We start from the raw sequence: 24,075 nt of genomic DNA, 5'->3' as shown, positions 1-24,075 counted from the left end.
GTTAAATTGAATTCAATATATATCTTCTCAAAGGTTGTGGAATAAAGTAGTTAACTTTATATTGACAACTCTTATTGAGTTGACTACTGAAAATTTCTTACACTGGAGTGGATAGATTTCAGGATTGCAAGAAGTGTTCTAGAAGGCATACAAGAAAAAGAAAGAGGAAAAGACAGGATTCTGGGAAGATGGAGGAGTAGGGCAGAAAACTTTTGGCTCTTCAAATTTCCTGCACAAAAAAGATAGAACATCACCTAAGAACAGCAAGGATAAACATGAAGTAAAGCAGTTGCCCTTCAATTTGGGAAGACCTCAGGAAAGAGCTGACCTCTAGGGGAAGAGGTTTGGCCTGAGTGAAGTGCAAACAGCTCTAGGCCAACTCTGCGGAATCAACAACCAACAAGCCCTGGGGGTAGCTGGGTTGTGAGGCAGACTCAGCCTTGGAAACTTTCATTTCGCAGACAGTGTGGGGGTAGGACCGCTGAGTAGGAGAAGACTGAAGAACCTTCCACTGTCAGGGATGCCAAGCACAGCTGTGCTGACCAGACCTGACCCATCCTAGATGGTAGCTGCAGGGAGAATGCACTAGCACATACCTGGTGAGTGTAGTAGAAGAGGGGAGGGGACCTTACTGGCTGTGGGCACTTGCAGAATAGCAGAGTCCCTGGTTTCAGTTACTTCTGGGGTAGAGAGCACAGCTGTAGTTTGTAGCCACTGAAGGGACCACAGGGAGCAAGATCACCTGTGGCACAATGTGGCTGTGGGCCATAGTGGTTGCTTAGAAGTGGAGAGGAGAGCCCAAGGTTGGGCCCTGAGAGAGATCTCAGAAAATAACAGTAAGCAGGACCTGAGATCTGGTATATCATTCCCTATTCCTTGGGACTACAACTTGATAATGTTAATAGATATTTAAAACAAAATAAAACAAAAAATGAATAAAAAAGAATAAGCAAAGGAGAAAGTACCCAATCATAGATAGACACTATGGGCATCAAGAAGATCTGGGTTCATATTCAGAGGAAGATAATGGATCTAAAAAAAGGCACTCCTTTTTCAATGGTAAATATAAAATGATCTCAAGCACGGCAAGAGTTCTTGGAAGAACCTATAAAGGACTTTAAAAATCAAATAGAGAGATTGAAAAAAATAAGAAAAAAATAAGAGCAGACCACAAAAATCAAGGAAGTTATGAAAAGAAAGTCAACCAACTTGAGATAGGGAATCAGAAACTTAAGTAAGAAAATAATTTCTTGAAAACTAGACCTGGGCAAGGAAAAGCTAATCACATTCTTCTTTTTTTATTTTTTCTTATTTTTTGGAGGGGGGAAGGCAGGGCAATTGAGGTTAAATGACTTGCCCAAGGCCACACAGCTATTAAATGTGTCAAGTGTCTGAGGTCAAATTTGAACTCAAGTCCTCCTGACTCCAATGGCCAGTGCTCTACTCACTGCGCCACCTAGCTGCCCCACTAATCACATTCTAAGACACTAAGAATCACAAAACACAATCAAAAGAATGAAAAAATAGAAGAGAAAGTGAAATATCTCATGATAGAAACAACTGATGTGGAGAACAGATCAAGGAGAAATAATATAAGAATAGTCAGGCTACCTGAAAAGTACAATAAAGAAAAGAATCTTGATAAAATATTATAAGAAATTTTTAAGGAAAATTATCTAGAACAAGAAGGCAAAGCAGGAATAGAAAAAAAAAAATCACTGGTCACCACCTGAAAGAGATCCCTAGAAGAAAGTACAGCAGTATTATAGTCAAGTTTCAAAGCTCCCAAGTTAGGGATTAAATATTGGAAGTGACAAGGGAAAAAAAAAACAATTTAAACATCATGGAGCTATAGTAAACATGTCAGAAAGCCTAACAGCTACTATGTTGAAGGACTGTAAGTCTTTGAATACAATATTACATACAGCAAAAGAGCTGGGTTTATGGCCAAGGATGACTTACCCAGCAAAGTTAAGTATAATCTTGAGGAACAAAACCAAAAATGGACATTTAGCAAATTGAAAGATTTTCAGTTTTTGTGACAAAATCCCCAGAACTTAAGGGAAAATTTGATACATAACATCTAGGAGAAATGCAAGATATACATTAAAGACCAATTATAAGGGATTCAATAAGGTCAAATTGTTCACTTTGTATATGTGAAAATATTAATAGTACTCTTATGATAGTCATTGTTCTTTAGATAGTATGAAAAAAAGTCTTGGGCTGAGCTTAGAATGATGGGGGGATTCTAACAAATTAAAAAAAACTGCAGGGAGAGATAAAAAGGAATGATTATCTCATACAAATGTGGCATAAAAGGAGAGAAAGCAAGTGAGTTTCGGATTTTCTCCCAAACTTGGTACCAGGTTCTGTGCTTCAGTTGCATGCCTGAAACAAGATTGTGAAGGTTGGAATCAATATATTTGACCAAATTGGGAGCCTGGTGATGAAGGCTGCATTCACCTCAGGTGGAATAGACATCGTGGCCATCAATGACCCCTTCACGTGATTTATATGTTTCAATATGTTTCTACCCATGGCAAGTTCAAGGGCACTAACAAGACTGAGAATGGGAAGCTGGTGATCAATGGAAAAGTCATTACCATCTTCCAGGAATGGGGTTCCCCCCAATAATTAAATGGGAGATGCTGGAGCAGAGTATGTTGTAGAGTGCACTGGAGTCTTTACGATCATGGAAAAGGCCGGGGCTCACTTGAAGGGTGGAGTCAAGCAGGTCATCATCTCTGCCCCTTCTGCTGATGCCCCAATGTTTGTGATGGGAGTAAACTGTGAGAAATATGATAATTCCCTTAGGATTGATATGATAATATCAAGAAAGTGGTGAAGCAAGCATCAGGGGGACCCTTGAAAGGCATCTTGGACTACACCGAGGACCAAGTTGTATTCTGTGACTTTAACAGCAACATCTACTCTTCTTCCTTTGATGCTGATGCTGGTATTACTTTCAATGACCATTTTGTCAAGCTCATTTCTTGGTATGACAATGAGTATGGTTATAGCAACTGTGTAGTAGATCTCATCGTCTACATGGCCTCCAAAGAGTAAATTGGAAAGCCATGGACCTTTATCCCCAGCCAAAAAAAGGAGATCTATCACTGGGGAGCCTATGTTCCTAATCTACATTCTTATACTGGGAATCCCGAATCCCATTTACATCCTTGTCCCAAAGCTCCCCTATAGTAGGGGGGAGAAGCCTAGAGTCCTGTATTGGGAACCATCAATAAAGTCACCACTTTCAGTGCAAAAAAGAGAAAAAATCGATACAGAAGAAGTAGGGGAGATGGTAGATAGTTCTGGAACTTACTCTCATTGTGAATGCGTTAAAGAGGGAAAAGTGTACGTGTGTGTGCATGTGTGTGAGTGAGTGAAGGAGAGAGATATGGCTATATGTGTGTGTATACATACATATATATAGTATATATACATATACGTATAAAAGTCTTCTAAATTAAGAAAGAAATAAGAGGGCAAGGGGACAGGTAGAAGGAGAGGACTTTTAGAGGGGTTGGTAGGTTAAGGAATAAGAGGGCAAACAGGAATGAGGAGAGATAGGATAAATAGGGTGAGAAGAATAGTGAGAAAAAATAGGAAGAAAATACGTTGAGTAATTGTAGCGTAGAATATGAATGGGACAAATTTACCCATAAAACAGAAATGGATAGCAGATTAAAAATTTGAATTCAACAATATGTTGCTTTCAGGAAGCGTTATAAAAATGAGAGATAAACAGAAAAATAAAATAAAGGGCAGGAGCAGAATTTATTATGTAAAAGAGCAGGGATTTTAATCATGATCTCAGACAAAATTAGAGTTAAAATAGTAAAAAATGAAAAATAGAGAAACTATGCTATGTGTCAGCAATATCACTCATTGTTGTTTTAGACTATTTAAAATACCTAGACAGTATGAAATACCTGAGTATATATCTGCCAAAACAGACACAGGAACTATATGAGCATAAACATAAAACACTTTTTATACGAATAAACTCAAATCTATATAATTGAAGAAATATTTATTGTTTATGAGTAGGTAAAGGCAATATAATTTTTAAAATGACAATTTAACCTAACTAATCTATTTATTCAATGTCATCCCCGTTAAATTACTAAAAAAAAATACCGCATTAGAAAAAACAACAAAGTTCATTTGGAAGAGGAAAACATCAGGAAATTCAAAGACACTAAGAAAAAAAGATTTATAGGAAGTAAATTAGGCAGTATCACACCTTAAACTATATTATAAGGGAGAACACTGTTGAAGTGTAAAAAGGATACTTTGGATTATTTTAAATTAAAATTTTTTTCTCATATAAATGAAACCTATGTAGCCAAAAGTAGAAGGAATGCAGAAAACTGGGAAAAATTTTTTTCATAGACAATCTCTCAGCTAGGATGTGATTGGGTTGAAATATTACTGAGGTATAGGAAGTGATGATGTGGTTGATTTAGAAAAAAAACAAAATGGCAAGACTTGGAATTATGAAGGAAAATGCTATCCACCTTCAGAGAAAGAGATGACAGGTGGAAATAAACCTAGTATGGTCTAACAGATATGTGTATGAGTGCATATGTGTATATATGTGTATGTTTATAGATATCTATGTATATGTATATAATTGTAGCCTTCTTTAGTGTGGGAGTGGGGGAGGGAGGGGAAGAAATAAAGTAAAAAGTACACAGCAGATAACAAAAGAAAACCAAAAAGGAAATGGAAAATCTGGGCATCTTTGAAAACAATGTGTAGTATTTATTATATAGGTTTTCCTGAAATAGAAATCTATTGTTTTATATTGAATCCTGTCTCATGGTCTGTTGTGTACACGACAATGCTCTATTTTCTTTTCTCTTTTTGTGTTTAAAATAAAATAATTTACAAAAAAAAGAAGGTATATAAAAGTAAGCACTTGTTTTGTGCTAGATTTAATAATAATATCTAGTACTTACATAGTGCTTTAAGATTTGCAAAGTGCTTTACAATTATTCTCTCTTCTTATCATGACAACCCTAGGAGGTGGATGCTATTATTAATCTCCATTTTACAGATGAGGAAACTGAGTCAGAAGCTAAATTACTTACCCAGGGTCACATAGCCAGTAAGGGTTTGAGACAGGATTTGAACTCTCATATTCCGTATTCCTGGTTCAGTGCTTTATCCATTGTATCACCTAGCTGCCTAGATGTAGAAAAACTGTGGAGACAGTATTTACATACACATAAAAAATAGTGCAAGACCCCTTATGGAATGTACATGAAAAACTGTTTTAAGATTTCTTTTATCCTTATGATTCTATGTTTATTAGAAGAGTACTAGCTTAGTCATCTGCTAGTCTACCTAATCTCTAACATTAATATTAACTTTCATTCTCTGAGCATGTGATGACTGGCAATAAGAAAATTCTATCCTTGGCAGTATTAGGTGGCAGAAAGAGCTCTGGCCTAGATGTAGTCCTAGTTATTCCAATAATTAGCAGGGTGAATATATTGGGAATATATAGAACACTATACCTAGAACCAGAAACTGTAGGGACAGTTTGGGTCCCCACAGTTTATTATCTGTGTGTCCTTGGGCAGTCAATTAGTTTCTCTGAATCTCTCCTTATTTGTGGAATGGTGTCAGGGGGCAGACCATCCTTCCCACTACAGTGAGAAGGTAGTAAGATACTGAAGAATGTGGCAGTCCTCACTAGCGTGGTAGTAAATAGGTTTTATTCAGGGATCTTACTTATGAGTCTTGGTGGTGGCAGGATAGTGGTAGAGCTCCACACCAGATGTTAATAGGAACAGAACAAGGAAAGGTTAATGCCAAAAGATGGCACTTAGTCACATGGGTGATTATGTAAGTTTTTTCATGGACAATTATATAATAAATCTGTTTTGTTGTTTACAGTCACTGTGATACCCTGATGCAGAAATATGCCAAGGTCACCTTCTTACACTCTTGCTCCCCCATGTAAATGGAAATAATGACATTTGTAACTGTCTACCTCTGTTATATGACCAGGAGACATGGCAAATGGTGGATTTGAGCCCAGTGTAACTTAACAAAGAATGTTGAAGAACAGTTAAAGGATGTCACCAAAGAAATGGACCATCAAAAGAGCTGGCCATGTAAGAACAAGATAATAGGTGGATTGCCTGAGTGCTGTGCTGGTAAACTTTTTCTTAGAGAAAGTTCCTCATCATGCTAGGAGGACCTCATGATGAACTTGAGGAATGACAAGAACAAAAGTGCCACAGAGTTTGTTGGCAGGAAAATGGTTGTACTATGCTTCATTGTAAGGAATGTTCAGATCAAAGAGATCACAGATCCATTTGAGAACTGAGTACTACCTACCTCATATGACTGTTGTGGAGTGTGCTTTGTAACCTATAAAGGATCACATAAATAGAAATATTCATTAATCTCCCCAGTTATCAATTTTCTTATCTGTCAAATAAACATAATAATACTTTTAAATCTGCAAAACCCTTTACCTAAATTATCTCATTTGATCCTTAAAATAACCATGAGAACCAAGTGCTATTACCATCCCCATATTGTGGCTGAGGAAACCGAGGATGGGAGAGGTGAAGTGACTTATCTAGGGTTATGTTATTAGTGTCTGAAAGAAGATTTTGATATGGAGCATCTTGACTCTGTAACCTGCCTCTATTCACTGTGTGATCTAATTGCACTGAGTAAGTAAATGTCACAGTACACTATAGCCCTCATAGTCTGATTCTATGAATGTACTGGATGGCAAGTTGAAGTAGGCTGGGATTAAAAATTAGCTCTAAATTAGCTCCTTTGTTTATTATAATCCACAAAGCCGATAATTTGAAGGACATCATAGTGGTGCTTTTCCATGTAGATCTCCCCAATGGGAATATTAGGTTCTTTAAGGCAGAATCTGTTTCTTTCTTTCTTTCTTTCTTTCTTTCTTTCTTTCTTTCTTTCTTTCTTTCTTTCTTTCTTTCCTTTCTTTTCTTCTTTCTTTCCTTCTTTCTTTCCTTCTTTCTTTCTTTCTTTCTTTCTTTCTTTCTTTCTTTCTTTCTTTCTTTCTTTCTTTCTTTCTTTCTTTCTTTCTTTCTTTCTTTCCTTCCTTCCTTCCTTCCTTCCTTCCTTCTTTCTTCCCTCCCTTCCTCCCTCTCTCTCTCTCCCTTCCTCCTTCCCTCCTTCCCTCTGTCTCTCCCTCTCTCCCTCCCTTCCTTCCTCCCTCCCTCCCTTCCTTCCTTCCTTCTTTCCTTCCTTTCTTTTATTTAGTAGGTGCTTAATAAATGTTAATTGAATGAATGAATCAACTGTATTTCATTCTATAAACTATGACATAGACACCTTTTTCAGTAGAGAGTAGAGTTTGGTGTATAAAAAAGTATGGTTTCCTGGAATAATGTAAGATTGGCAGGCAAGTTAGTTCAGTGTGATTGCGACAGTATTGACTGATTTGGTGGCACCTATCATAGAATTCCAAAGCGGTAGCAAACAGGCATGCATCTTGTGAAAAAGGAATTAGCAACAATGGATTTGGCAACATTCCCTGGGAGTGAAAGAATCAAGAATGTTTCAACACCTATTTATCTCTATCCACATGTGTCAGGAGTTTTCATGTGCGTGGTTCATTTTTTTGAAAAATAGTATTTTTCCAAATTGAATACATACTTTGATATTTGGGTTAACTCCAGAGATCAACTTTTTAGGAAGAGAAAATTTCTAACTGTGAGGACATGCAACATCCATTTACACTCCTATTTTTTGAAAAATCATAGAAAAATTCTCTTTGAGTAGCCACAAGTCTGTGGCCTTTATTCCTTTCAACATTTTAAATCTCCTTAGCCTGCTGAGACTACTAAAATCAGTCTTTTTAGCACTCACATGTTTATCTTGGAACCCTACAGTTCAAAAAATTAATTTCTCTTGGAATCAAAATGTCATGATGAAATTGGTTATTCTGACTGGGTTTTTACTTGCAAAGCAATCAATTTTTATTAATTATGCATCCTCTATAGGGATTGCCTGGCACATTTCCCTCAAAGCCTTCTAACTCTTTAACTTATTCTTGATTGGTCCTAACGAAAAAGAATGGAGCTTTTGCCTTTAAACTAAGACTACTTTAAAGTCAAAGATTATGAAAGAATTTATTTTTCCCTAAAGTGTATTATCTTATACAATATGTATGTAGAAATTACTGTTACCTTTTACAGGCAGCTTCTAGCCTTTATTTCCATGAATTAAATTGAAGAAATTTCAGCTATGCCACGACTTGGTTATTTAGTAGAGAATCTGAAGGATATGCAGCCAAATGTCTTTTGCTTATGAGAAGACTTTCCACTTTTGGAGGCAAAGCTACCCGAAACATTTGTTTAGTGGATTTTTTCACACACAAAAAATATTGCTTTTGCATCATAATATATAGGCTATTCTCATAAGTTGTCCTCTTGAAATCAGAAGACATATGAACGATTTACTATTAGGTATCATTATTTAGTATACCGTGTTCCATTATTTGTGGTTAGCCACAGCTAACACTCAGAGTTCTCTAGTTGTAGTGATGGTGAAGATGAACCTATCAGCCATTTACCCAGCTCTGTTCACTAGAGAAATGTACCCCCAAGTATGTAACAAGACTGAGGGGATACTCTCTATTGTCAGATAATGTAGGTCCTATGGGTTTATAGATGTTATCTCTGCTAAATCATGCAAATTGGAAATGACTGTCACTTCATTTAAGAATCTAGCTTGAACTGAATTTTCAGTGTCATTATTTGCAGCTTGGAAACTGGCAAATGCTAAAAACCAGGGTTTGATTTATTATCTTGTTTATAGTCTAGACTTATGAAAATGATACGGGAAAGCTAGGTGGCCCAGTGAGTAGAGTACCAGCCATGGGGTCAGGAAGACCTGAGTTCAAATAGGGCCTCAGACACTTGACACATGTACTAGCTGTGTGACCTTGGGCAAGTCACTTAACCCCAATTTCCCTGCCCCCCCAAAAAAAACAACAAAAAGAAAATGATAGAGAAAATGTTCATAATGCAGATAAAATTTTAAGTATGTCATGGGTACAATTCCCGTGCACCCCTCACCCCCATGATTTAGTTGTTAAACACTTACCAGCACACATTGAATGTAATCTTGTTAAGGAAAAATGCTGTTTTTGTTTTTCTTTTGTGTCTCTTGTATAGAGAAAAAATTGGCTTCCAACCAGGAATAATAACAATTTAATATAATAGCACTTATAGAGTACTTTAAGGTTTGCAAATGTTATCTCATTTGATCATCCCAATGAGACTGTGAGTTAGATTCTATCATTATCCCCATTTTACTGAAGTGGTAAGAGATTAAGTACTTTGTCCAGTATCACACAGCTACTAACCATTTAAGGTGAGATTCAAACTCAGGTCCAAGTCCAACACTCCATCCATGGATTCACCAAGGTCTAAAGTGGGTGATACTGTCCCTTGGGGGACCCTGGACTGATGGGGGGAGGGGTTTGTAGTAGCCTTGGTTGCAATAAGAGGGTGGGGAGGCATAAGGAAAGAAGAGAAGAAAAATTTGAAAGAAAAACATTTGTACATGTTTCTTCTGTTGTGTAACAGAGATAAAGCCCTAGTGATTACATTATTTTCTAAATAAGAACACGAGGTGTGAATTATAACCAATCAGTAGTCAAGTCCACCAATGGGTCTCATACAATAAGTGAGGGCAGGTGAGTGCTGCGCATTGTCAAGAAGTCTAGTGTACATTGGCCAGAATGTATTCATATTGTTTACGATACATGGTTACATGGTTACATAATGCAATATTGTATCATCAAAATTTCAATGCAGGAAAACCCCAAAAATTTACAATAAATTATTAAATTTAAGATGTGCTGTTTCAAAAAATATATTTTATTTTTTACAGTTAAAGGGTTAAAGAAAGTAGATTTCTAGGGGGTGCGGAGTAATTTTTTTTTTATTTTTGAAAAAGTGGCAGTAGGCCAAATAAGTTTGAGAACCTAAGTCTAAAGCATTTCAGAGGTTCTTGCTAGACAGTCAACACATATTTCCGAGTATTCTAGGCATGAGGCTTTTGGCTGTTGCAATAGCCTGCTGATTGGTTTTCCTGCCTCAGTCTCTGTCTGCTCTTATCTATCCTCCACAAATCTATGACAGTGATCTTCCTATAGTACCACTCTTACCATGTAACAATGCTACTACAATTCTATAAACTCCACTGGTCCCGTATTACCTCCAAAATCAAACATAAAACCTTTTTTTTTGTTTGTTTTCAATGTCCCTCATGAAGTTATTCCTTCCCACCTTTCCAGTCTTCTTAACCTTATTTGCCTCCACCTATTGTTGTTGTTTGTCCTTCATTCTTGAAGAGGACCATGGAGTCAGGAAGGTGAAGACATTACTTGCAAATGAATTGGCCTTAAGTGAGGGAGGGCTGTGCAAAGTTACCAGCCTCGCTTTCTCCTCTGGAGCCATCTGGGTCCAGTGGCAAGATAAAGATCAGGATGACTGGAGACAGCCCTGGATGTAGTGGGAGACCATAGCCTTTAAAGCCAAGTTCTTTCCCAGGTTTCAGTTTGACTGAGGCTATTGCCCACTCTGATTAAGGCTAGGTAAGAAATAAAGCAAAGAATGGCCTCTTTCATCAAGTCAAAACAAATCAATCTGGGAGGCTAAGACCCTCAGGGTTTCTGGTCAAAACAGAAAAGGAAGGAGCTGTGTTGCCCCACTGGAACTGCACAATTGGGTCTCCAGTGGGGCAGCTCATGCTACTCACAGGTTATTGTTTGACCTTTATTCTCATTTTTTCATGACCTTTCTGCAGCTAATGATACTGATGATCACTGAGTTCTACTCACCCATCCAATGCCACTGTCTATTTTCTGTTCTTTGTGCAAAACTCTCCATCTCTCCATTCTATCCATTTGCATTGGCTCTCCTCTGTGCATTCAAGGCTCTCTTTCTTCAGCTCTGACTCCTGTCTTCTTGGGTTTGCTTCAAGTGTTGGATAAAATGTCACCTCCAGAAAACTCTGAGTTTATCTCCAATTATTCTGTATTTATTTTTTCTCCTTGTTAAATTGTGAGCAACTTGAGGCAAGGGGCTATTTTTGCTTATCTTTCTAACACTAGTGCTTAGTACACTGTTTACTAAGTGCTTGTTGACTTGATAAGAGTCTAGTGATTGGTAAGAGGACTAGCAAGAAGAACTTAGAAATTTTTGAATCCAGGAGTTTAATTTTATTGATGAGGAAACTGACACAGAGAGGGGAAGTGCTTTTTGCAAGGTGGTACTACATGGGATAATCTAGAATTTGGGGGCAGAGAACCAGGTGGTTCATTCCACTAAGTAGAATCACTCTACCTTTAATGTTGTCATTGTTCTGCTCCTCCCTGAAATATGGTATTTAACTATCTTATTTTAATTTGAAAAGCACATAGGTCTTAAAAATTAAAAAGCTTCTTCACCACCAGAGAATGCATTGCACAACAGAAAAACAGTACTATGTTCCTTCTTACCAGCTCATTTTATTGAACACAGGTATTTCTGTATTCTGAATATCACATCAATAAAACTAAATTCAGTGAATGACTGACATTTTAATTACCCACAGCACGATTACCTCATATGCCACTTGAAAACTATTTTAATCTTTAGCATATTATTTTGCCTTTGCATTATAATAATTGTTTTACATAACAAATGTGGAATATAATTCATTTTGATTGTTATAATACAATCCAGAGCTCATAAAGAAAATTTATAATGGAAAGGCAATTGGATATTGATGAAATCAACATAATGGACTGGGCTGTTTTGTTCTTACTGCTGAGTCTTTAAATTTTTCACACTGTTGGTATGTTTTGATAATTAATCAGCTATACAATTATCTAGTTAGCAATAAGACTTTAAAATATTTTTCTATTTGAAACTAATAGAAAACTAATGTAACCACCAATGAACATTTATGGATTAGATTACAAAAATAATTATTGCTACTTTAACATAAATATAAAGAAAAAGTCATACTTGGTAAACCTAAAGAAATGTCATCTTCATCATGTATGCAAACAGAAATAATTATGAAAAGAGTGGTTAGTCCCTTGTTTACTGCCAGGTGAGATGATTGTGTCCTATGAAATGTTTTTCATTATTTCTCTTATATGCAAGCATAATCAACTCCTTTATCCTTTTCTACAGACCTACTCTCCCCCCCAAAAAAAAACAAAGCAAAAAAAAAACTTTGTGAGGAATCTTTCTATTTAGGTGTAATTTATGTCATTTGATTCTGTTTTAGCAAGAATGTGAGAGTAGGTGGGATTTAGTTCTCCCGGTAGCATATTAGCTCATTTATTTTTGGACAAAGATCTCACATTCAGAGGATAATTAGATACCTACAAATTGTAAGAGTCTTATAATCCTTTGTTTCTATTTTGCTACTCAAGCATCATCACCAATACTTCAAAATCGGAACAGGGATTGCTTGACAGTGAGGGTCACTTTATATTTTTCTCTTTTTCATTGATCTGTATGACCAAAACCATCATCAATTTTGCCCAAGGTTAGGGTGATGAGCCTCCCCATACTTAGTGAGGCAGATCTGCAGGTGGCAGATACACCATGTTGCTGAGGCAGTATTTCAACTTTCTAGCTCATACATTATTTTGATTTTTTTTTAAAAAAGCATTTTATTTTTTTCTTCATTTACATGAAAAGAAAATTTTTAGCATTCATTTTTACAAGATTTTGAGTGCCAAATCCTTCTCCCTTCCTCCCTCCCCTCCTCTCTTCTGAAAATGGTAGGCAGTTTGTTATAGTTTATACGTGTGCTGTGTTGTAAAGATAGTTCCATATTAGTCACATTTGTGAAAGAAGAAAAAGATTAAAAGAAAAAAAAACTATGAGAAAGAATAAAGTAAGTGAAAAATATATGCTTTGACCTGCATTCAGCATCTATCAGTATTTTCCTTTGTGAGTCCTTTGTACTTATCTTAGATCATTGTGTTACCGAGAAGAACTGAGTCATTCGTAGTTGATCATAATACAGTTACTGATACTGTGTACAATGTTTTTCTAGCTCTGCTCATTTCACTTTGCATCAATTTGCACAAGTCTTTCCAAGGTTTTCTGAATTTTGTCTGTTCATCATTTCTTATTGCACAATAGTATTCCATTACTTTTCTATACCACGGCTTGTTCAGCCATTCCCCAATTGATGGGCATTCTCTCTCAATTTCCAATATTTTGCCACCACAAAATGACTGCCGTAAATACTTTTGCTTATCTAGGTCCTTTTCCCTTTTTATGATCTTTTTGGGACATAGACCTGGTAGTGGTCTAGCTGTCTCAAAGGGTATGACAGTATTATCGCCCTTTGGACATAGTACCAAATTGCTCTCCAGAATGGTTGGATCAGTTCACAACTCTACCAATAGTGCATTAGTACCCCATTTTTCCCACATCCTCTCCAACATTTTCTTTTTTTTTGTCATGTTAGCCAATCCAATAGGTATGAGGTGGACCTCAGAGATGTTTTAATTTGGATTTCCCTAATCAAAAGTGATTTAGAGGACTTCATATGCCTATAGATAGTTTTTATTTCTTCATCTGAAAATTGCCTGTTCATGTCCTTTGACCATCTATCAATTGGGGAATGGCTTGTATTCTTATAAATTTGAATCAATTCTCTATATATTTGAGAAATGAGGCCTTTATCAGAGATACTTGCTCTATATATTGTTTCCCAACTCTTGGCTTTTCTTCTAATCTTGGTTTGGTTTGTGCAAAAGCTTTTAAATTTAATATAATCAAAATTGTCTGTTTTCCATTTTGTAATGCTTTCTCTCTCTTGTTTGGTCATGAATTCTTCTGCACCTCATAGATCTGACAGATAGACTATTCCTTGCTCTTCTAATTTGCTTATGGTGTCACCCTTTATGTCTAAATCATAGGTCTGTCATATCAAACTTTTCTAATATTCTATTTACTTAGTTTCATTGTTGTTTATTTTTTGGTTGGATTTATTGAGTTCTGAGAGGAGATCATTGAGTTGCCACACTAATATAGTGTTGTCATGTATTTCCTTCTATAACTCACTTAACTTCTCCTTTAAGAATTTGAATGCTATACCACATGGTGCATATATATTTAGCATTGATATTGCTTCATTGTCTATGGCACCTTTTAGTAAGATGTAGTTTCCTTCCTCATCGAGTCTATTTTTTTTGCTTTTACTTTGTCTGAGATCAGGGTTGTGCCTTCTGCTTTTTTCACTTCAGTTGAAGCATAATAGATTCTGCTCCAGCCCCTTACCTTTAATCTTCATGTGTTTCTCTGCTTTGAGCGCGTTTCTCATAAATACAGTATTGTAGTATTTTGGTCTTTGATCCACTCTGCTATTTGTTTCATTGTATGGGAGAGTTCTTATTTGCATTCACAGTTATGATTACTACCTGTATATTTCCCTCTATCTTATTCTTTCTCCTATTCATCCTCTTCCTCCTTTCACCCTTTCCCTCTTCACCACTGTTTTGCTTCTGTCTACCACATCCCCTGATCTGCTCTCCCTTCTGTTATTCTCTATACCACCACCCCTGTTACTTGATCTCTTCCTCTCCTACTTCCCTCTTTGTTGAAATAGATTTCTACATTTAACTGATCGTGTATATGATTCCCTCTTTGAGCCAATACTGATGAGTGTAAGGTCCAAGTGATGCTCATAGCCCACTCACCCATCTTCCTCTCCATTGTTAAAGGTCTTTGGCCCCCCTTCATGTGAAATAACTTACCCTCTCCTATCTCTCCTTTTCATTTTACTCCTCTTCCTTAAACCTTAATTTTTTATTTCATTTCCTTAAATCTACCTTATACCTATATCTCTATGTATATTCCTTCTAGCTGTAATATTGGTGAAACTTTTTTAAAAAGAATTACAAGTATCATCTTCCCAGGTAAAGATATAAATACAGTAGAACCTTGGGTTATGAGTTAACCTAGTTTACATATGCTTCACTGGATGAAGAAAATTTTTTTGCAAAATTTATCTTTCAGGATGAACAAAAATTCGCAGTAGGAACATCATATTTGGACTTAAAAAAATCAGTGAGTCAAAACATGAAAGTGATTCTAAAAAATGAAAAATAAGTGAAGGCAGTAGTGTTAGTCTTACTTTTAGTGAAAGTAGAATAAGAGAGAACACTCCTGATGTTGAAATCCCCAGTGTTCTCATTGAAAGAGATTCTGCTTCCAAGGAATAACCCCTGGCTGGACCGGGGAAATGGTGGGGAGAGCTTGATGGCCAGTGGGGAGGGCTGTACTAACCAACTCTAAATGTATTTATTCCTGATTCAAAGTACCAAGTTAGCTTAGATCCATGGGCTGGAAGGGGACCTGCTTGAACATATTGCTGCTGCTGCTTTGAAGAGAACACCTCCTCTCCTGTTTCTGGGCCCCTTTCTCTTGCTCACAGGTGGTGGCCTGGGCCCTTCTGGCCAACAATCCCTTCCCCCCCTCCCCACCCTTCCCCTGCTGCTGCCCCTGCCCCACCTGCCCACATGACCTGGTCTTCCACTATAGCCCCTGTCCATCAGGGCCTCCTCCACATTGGATGTCCAGACCAGCTTGGCACTCCGGGATGTCACGGCCAGGTAGAGAGAACAGATGTGGGGTTGCAAGGGTTTGGGTTTTTTTTCCTTCCTTTTGTCACTTTAAAGACCAAAAATGTGTGCTTGGAGCCAGGCGACTCTCACTGGTTTAAATGTCTAAAGATCCCAAATAAATCTGTGTGTCAGTCTCAGCCTCAAAAAAAGTTTTAATTTCTGTTTATATTGTGGACTAAAAATTGCTATTGTATTTCAGGTGCATTAAGAACAAAAAACTTAAAATTATAAATAATTATTTTTATATGAATATTTTTGGAAATGTGGTACCAATCATCTGACTTTACATTATTTCCTATGGGAAAATTCACTTTGCAATACGAACAAATCTCATGATGAAAAGAATCTCGTAATTCGTAAACCGAGGTTCTGTCAAGTTCTGTTGAATTCTTTACGCTTTCTTTTTCCTTTTTGCCTGTTTCTGTTTTTCTTTGGTCTTGGTATTAGAAGTCAGTTTTTTGGTTTAGTTCTGGTTTTCTCCTTATGAAAGGTGGAAATCCTTCTATTTCATCAAATGCCCATTTTCCCCGCTTGCTGTATTGTGCTTAATTTTGCTGGGTAAGTGATTCTTGGTTGTAATGCTAACTCCTTTTCCTTCAAGAATATCATGTTCCATGACCTCTGATCCTTTAATGTTGCAGCTTTCAAGTCCTGTGTAATCCTGATTGTGAGTCCCTGATATCTGAATAGTTTCCTGGGTGGGGGTCCTGATGTTGGTGTTTCCTGCTCCATTACACCGGAGCTCAGTCTCTCCTGCTGGTTTGCTGATGTGGGGCTTGCCAGTGGCTTTCTGGGATGTCTCCTGTTCTGGTATGCACCCCTCTCCTACCCAGGTGAGAGGATTCATCCCACCAATCTTCCAAATCTCTTGGGCTAGAGATTATTTCACCCCATCTTTTTGTGCCATTCCAGGACTTGTCCTGGGGTGCTATTTTATGGTTGTTTGGATGTGAATAGGGGATAATTACAGAAATTTACTGTTTATTTGGCCACCTTGGCTCCCAGAAGTCCCAACCTCTAGCTCATATGCTAGGCAAGCTTTTAAGAACTTAGTCTTATGACTAAATTATAGTTATAGTTAGACTTTTGTGGAGTTCTCTAATGCATGAAAACATCTAGAGCTTAAAGCTTCTTATTTTCTCCAGAGATTTATTCCATTGCAAAATTGTTTAATATATTAAAAAGCATTACCCTAAAGTGAATTATTCCCCTCATACAAGAATGACTATTGAAAAACAAGATTTATTTTCTTTGAAGGAAATAGAAGGTAACTTCATCCTAGAATTTGATTTTCATGTTTTATAGTGGTTAAAGTATTGAAGAACATTTCTTCTGAGGCTATATTACTTATACAGTATAACTATTAAAATTTTTTTCTGACATAGCTATGACAACATATAGCCTTGCTTGAAATAACCACACTTTTCTGATTAACTAAATGTAACAATTTTATCTATTTACGACTTTACAATAACCAAGATCTTGGTTAACATTAGTTGTCACATTTAAAATCTGAAAAAAATAGTTTAAAATTTTAAATGAACAAGGAAATCAATGACCTAATAGGTATGATCATTGACTCTTGAAATCTTATAGATTTTGCCTTTTTTGTATAGTTTTGGTATAGTTTGAGGTTATCTTAATCCTTTCATATAGAATCTAATGCAATAAGTATGAAAATATTTTATTGAGGAAGAGCCAATGATGATAAGTGGTTTCATGATGCTAAATATATCTATTTGAAAATCTCAAAGTACAATGAAAAGTTAATGGAGCAGGCTAAATCTTTTGAATTTGTGATCACTTAATAAGATAAGCATTAATTAACTATTACATATATGTGATAGATGCTGAGGTATACAGGAAGATGAGTTGCCATGTTTGTTGTTCTCATGAAGCTTATGATTTAATAGAAATAATATATAGTCATAAAAAGCTAAAGCACAAAGATATCTATCAGTCTATTTGATTTATAAGCAATGAATTTAGTTCAATTTGACTAACATTTTTAACAACCTTTACGTGCTTTTTGATGTATTATGAATGAAATGGAAATAATGTAGATCAAATTGTTTTTTATGTACCAAGTGTATGACATGAAAATGACAAGAATTCTTTACATGTTATCATAACGTAGATAAGAAAATAAATGGGTATAATAATTAACAGGAAGTAATTAAATTAAGAACCAATTTATTCTTTTTTTAACTTCTTTTTCTACATTTTGTTTAAAAACTTTTGGATCTACTCTCTCAAAGGGAAAAGCAAGCAAATAAAAATCATGGCCACCCATATGCCTTCCAAAAAGATGAGATTCCCACACTTTCTTACCATTGGAAGTGCCTTTTGGGCTACCAGAACTCAGGTTAAAAAAATTCAGCCTATTTGGTCAAACAATTCATCGTAGGTTTCCTATGTAGATTTTACCTAGTGATAAACAAATATGACTCAAAATTTACTTTTGGAGCTCTTTTGTCATTTGGGTTAGTCTATTTTTAAGGTGTTATTTTCTTCAGTATTTTTTGGGACTGTTTTAGCAAGGTGTTGACTTGTTTTCATGATTTTCGTGTATCACTCTTATTTTTCTTCCCAATTTTTCCTTTACTTCTCTTACTTGCCTTTCCAAATTCTTTTTGAGCTCTTCTATGGCCTGAGACCAATTCATATTTTTCTTGGAGGCTTTTGATGTGGGCTCTTTGACTTTGTAGAATTCTTCTGGTCATATATTTTGATCTTTGTCACCAAAAAAAAAAAGATTCAATAGTATGACTCTTTCACTGCCTGGCCATGTTCCCAGCCAACTACTTGACCCTTAAGGTTTTTGTCAGCATATGACTGGCTTCAGAATGGCGAGTGCTTTGTCCCAAGCTTCAGGGGCATTGTGCTGCTGTTTTCAGAGGTACTTTTACACAGCAAACTCTGCCACACCAGTGTTCCTCTTCCCCCAAGAACTGGCAACCAGGACTGCGACCCAGATCCAAGCAGAGTAAAGTAAGAGAACCCTGCCTCTGAGCCAGTAAAATGCTCCCTGCACTCCCTCTCTGATCCACTGCTTGATGCCTCCCACTGGACCTGGGGCCAGAAACAACAGCAGCTGGAGCTCTGGAAGTAACCATAGGAGCTTCCTGCTGCTGTAGCTGCCCCACTGCATCACCTCCACTGCCCCTTGGTCTGGGGCCGACTACGCCCTCCTCTCCCCCTGATCCAGCAGTTTTCCCACTGACCTGTTAAGTTGTCTTTGATGTTTATGGGTTGAGAAGTCTGGTAACTGCTACAGCTCAGTGATTGCAGGGCCCTACTGCCTGCTCCGCCCGATCTCCTCAGCGCCTGGTCTGTCCTGGCATGACCCATGCTGGGCTGCGCTATGCTCTCAGCACAGTGCAATAGACCCTTCTCAGCCACCATCCAGGCCATCTTGGGCTGGAGACCTGCTTACCTCTGTTATTTCATGGGTTCTGTAGCTCTACAATTTGTTCAAAGCCATTTTTACAGGTGTTTGGAGGGATTTGGGGGAGAGCCTAAGTGAGTCCCTGCTGCCATCTTGATAAAGACAATATCATAAAAAAATACATTGTATCCAATAGATTATTACCAAATATATTTTATAAATTACACTTCTTAGATAGTATTTATGGAATGGAAACATACAGAAGTAGGCTACATGTCCACATGTACAAATAATAATTACATTTGCTATTATATACACACTGTTTCTAGAGTGGTGTTTTTCCTTTGGTATAAGTGAGTTTCTGGATCTTGTTGAACAATATTGAAAATTAAAAAAAATAAAGACCTTTTGCTCTCTCTCTGACTCTTCCACAGAAATTTCAGGCATCCAGTGTTTGGGTTTAAATTATATGGTCATAGAGAATGGAGCTATAGTGACTGAGTGCAAATTTCATTCTACCCCTAGATTCATGGATTCCTACTTTCCTGACTAATTTGGAACAGGACCTACCATCCATACCCAAGGGGGTTCTTCCTGCTATGGCCTTGCCAAGACAGAACTGTCCCTTCCTAGCCACTGGCCATACTCCAATAAGGGCAAAAGAACCTATAGCATTCAGGAGGGGTTATGATCTGTCTGGGGAACCAGTTCTTTGCGAAACAGAGCCATTAAAGTACTGCTTTAAGTTTCTAGACACTCATTGTAAGAGTCTTGTGCCAAAAAGGCTTCAGAGCCATTCAGGTTCTTGGTATTATTTATCAGAGAGATATGTGTTGTCACCCCATTAGAGTGTTGTCCCTATCTGTAGAAACTGGTAACTATTTTACATTATCAAACCAATCACTAGCTGCTAGTCTGTTTCATCTCTCCCCTTCTTGTTAGAGTAGCTGTTCAGACTCTATTCCTCCTTCTTTTATTTTTTAATAAATCATGTCATTAAGCATTAAGTACCACTGTGTGCTAAGAAATGGGCTAAGGACCAAAGAAAAGCAAAAACAATCTCAGTCCTCTAGGAACTCATGATCTAATTGGTGAGACAACATTCAAATAACTATGTACAAACAAGACATAAGCAGGAAAAATTGGAGATAATCACAGAGAGAAAGCATTAGCATTATGGAAGATCAGGAAAGACTTCTTGAAAAAGGCAGGATTTTTATTCGAGACCTGATAGAAAGCCAAGGAAGTCAGGAGGCAGAGATTAGGAAGGAGAGAATTCCAGGCATGAGGGACAACCCCTAAAAATGCATAGAATCTGGGGATGGAATGTAACTCATGTCTACATCAGAATCTTCCTACCCAATAAAACCTTTGTACCCATCAAATTTAATGCAACTCTCCCTCTCTCTGCTTCTGAATTATAGTCATATATGAGCCCACCTTAGTCATAATACTAGTCCAGACAAATATTGCTTTAACTGAATAAAATCTTTTAGACCTCCAATTTTTTTCAAGAACAAATCTGATGAAATAATCATCTGTGTGGTATATTTTTCTTAAAGTAATTTTGAGTAACCTGGTAGCCCACTGAGCCAACTTCACTGTGAGAGCTACCCAGGGTTCCATCATCTTTTCAGAGTTCTATCAGGCCCAATCCTTCCACTTTTCTTTGGAGAATCAGTTTATGTCATAATAATTCTCAAGAGATAACATTGCCTATAAACTAAACAATTTTGCTTTCTTTGGATCTTGTCAAAGTATATCTTTGTCAGAATAATGATTTCTGTCTAAAATGTCTGGTTCCATGCTTTAAAGCATGGAAATATCTGTTTGAAATTTAAAACTAATTCTGTTCATATATCCTTCATACCTTTTACATTTCACTGCAAATTAGTTTTCCTGAGAAATGCCATTTTAGACCTGTTGCTTTGTCACTTGAAGCACAGAGATATTTAATTTTACTCAGATTTCATTGTGCTCCATAAAACTCTACTTTAAATGCTCTAGATACTCAGTGCAAAATTGATTTTATGATATTCACATTGTTCTGAAATATATTATAACTTTTATGTGTTATTATTTTTCTTTTTCTTTCTATAACCATAATTCATACATCACTCAGGATATTCTAATGCTATGTAAAGAACCTTTTTAAAGCTTCATACATATGTACTTTAGAAATGTAATTACTTTAATATTTAAGCTTCATACCATTCATCTGTAAAATCAGGAAACATCTTTGGTACCATTAACTGTCTCAGCCCTCTTGGATAAGAAACACTCATGCTCATTAAATTCATTATTGAACAGACAGACAATTTAAGCAGAAATGAACTCTGATAGAATCTAGGTTAGAAGCATATGTCTTTGCATCAAATGCATATTTGCATTAAATTAAACGATACTTGTTTTTTGGCTCATTTTTAGGAAATTGTATCTAAATTAAAGGTATCAGTGAAATATCTCAGGGTAGCTTTTTAAGGTCATATGAACAATAATATGAATGTGAAATGACAGTAAATGATATAAAATTAATTAAAAAACTTTGGGATCTATAGACTGAGTATAATAGGTAGGAACCATGCATTAATTTCATTACTAGGTCTATGCTTTCTCAGATATATGTTGTGATTTTGAGGGACTGCTCTAAAATAGTTCCCCATGATTTTGATATAATGTCTGATTTTCCCACCATTAAAATCACTCTATTGGATTATGAGAATCAGGGACCCCAATAAGCCTTGCCCCATCCCAGTGGTGAGAAAATCAAATCATCATCCCTTCTGAAGCCCCCAGGCATAGTTTCTGTTACTGATGAGGGAGGGTGATTACTTCAGCCAGACTCCAGACTCTGCTTTCTGTTACCAGTGATCACCCAGACATCAGATCTCTTGTTATCTGGTCTTCATGGAAGTCCTAAAATAAAGGGAAATTAACATCTCATCTGGCTCCTAGGACAGAAATACTTTTGTATATCCAGAAGGGTGTGATTACCTATTTTCCTAGGGCTATCCAACTTTCTATTCTTCTCCAAATCTCTGTGATTGAATAGCCGGGGGCTACGTACCTGAAAAATCAAATTCTTTTGGCTGTTGGCACTTATACTTCTCTATCTCAGCCCATCGTATTTTTCCCTTCTCTATCCTTTTGCCTTTTGGAACCTTCTTATTGATTGAAAATTGCCCTTTGGATCAAATGTCTGTCTCATATGCCTTCAACCTAGTAGTCATAGAAGCCTGGTTGTCTTCAGAAAGATTCTGCATCCCTGACCAGTACTGACTACTGGCTACAGTAATGGATAAACCTCATAAGACCTTGGGATCATAATTAAGGGGTCTTTTAGTTCTAATATAATGATATCATTGTACTGAAGGCACTTTAAAAGAGGAGTAAGGTTCTACACATAAGCTATTTCATAGAGTGCAGGAGCTTATTTCATAATGTGTTACTATTATATAATTAGATGCATTTCAAGCTTAAGTACTTTATTAACGAGAAAAATTCTGAGAAGTGAGATATGAGTCCCTTTATTTTCCTGTCAGAATCAAAAAGCAAAACTTGGCAATATCAACACTGCATTGCACCAAAGCACTCCTGCAAACAGAGAGTTTGCTCTTAAGCTCTGAGATATGTGAGAATATTAGATGGCAAAAATCAAAACAAGTGGCTTTACATTTATTTGACTTTTTGGAATTTGAGTGGATCCGTTTACCTTTATCTTTGTTCCTGTTAAAAGAATCACTTTAGCTTTGATAACACCTGCTAGAATAGTTTGTTTCCAAGGTAACATGGTTTGAACCAAAGCATTAGTTCAGATGAATATAACAAAACACTATTAATCATCATAGTGGCTTTGCATGTTATCTCATTATATTTTACATTTTATACACTTTTCTTTTTACTGAGTGATGGCACTTTTTACAATTAAATGGTCACGTTTACATAGCCCATTTATTTGAATGAGAAATGGAAAATTTTAATCATCCAGATGTTCTGACTTTTCCACATCTGGCTGCCTTGTCATTGCCTTTGTTTGTATGATTTAAATGAGATTGAAAAGGCCAAGAAAGTTCTTTTCTTTTATTTGTTTTTCTACAATTGAAGATACTATCCTCAGACACATTGTTATTTGTAGGCTTTTCTCTTAGACTAAAAACTAGCATGTACTTTTTTTGAAAGGTGAGTCATCACTCTTTTAACTTTTGTTAGAGTTTGTCACAAACAAATTTTGCAATGTTCTAAAAAGCCTGATAAGTGCATTTTAAGTATTAGTATTTTGGTGGCAGTTATTTTTTTCATTTCAGGAACATATAATGTTATAAAACCTAGAACACTTTAGTTGTTCCTAGAAGAAATTCTTAAAAGTAATGTAGTGGGAAGAGCACAAGGCTAGGAATTATAAGATAAGGGTTTTTAGTCCTGGTTTGACTGCTTGGGCAAGGCCCTTAATCACTCTGAGTCTCAGTTTTCTCATCTTTAAAATCAGGCTTTGCATAGAACTATGGTGAGGCTCAAATTCAATGTCATATGCAAGAGAATATATATTACTGTATATACATGTGTGTATATATGCATATATAATATTTTATATAGTTGCTATATAGAATATAATTCATCTTCTGTTTATAATTGCAATAATAGCTGTTAATACATAATGTGTTACAAGTACATCAATACAGGTATCTATATACAACTACCAATATAGTTTGTCTACTTAAAGTTGATAAGCATATATTGAGTGCTTACTATGAGCTGGGCACTTCGCTAATTGCTGAGGATACAAAGAAACAGTCCCTATTCTCAAGCAACTTATAGTCTAATGAGGGTCACTGTGCAAGCAGCTACACACAAACAAACCATATAGAGGATAAATTGGGGAAGCAGCATGTTGTATGAATAAAGGGCTTGAGGGCCAGCCTTGGAGTTAGAAAGAACTGGTTTCAGCTTCGTCTTCTGACACATACTAGCTATGTGCCTATGGGTAAAGCTAGTTAACCACTTAATGCTAGTTCTTGACCTTCCTAAT

This window comes from Trichosurus vulpecula, chromosome 2 (assembly GCF_011100635.1).
Source record: "Trichosurus vulpecula isolate mTriVul1 chromosome 2, mTriVul1.pri, whole genome shotgun sequence".
NCBI lineage: Eukaryota > Metazoa > Chordata > Mammalia > Diprotodontia > Phalangeridae > Trichosurus > Trichosurus vulpecula.
This window is presented reverse-complemented; position numbering follows the sequence as displayed.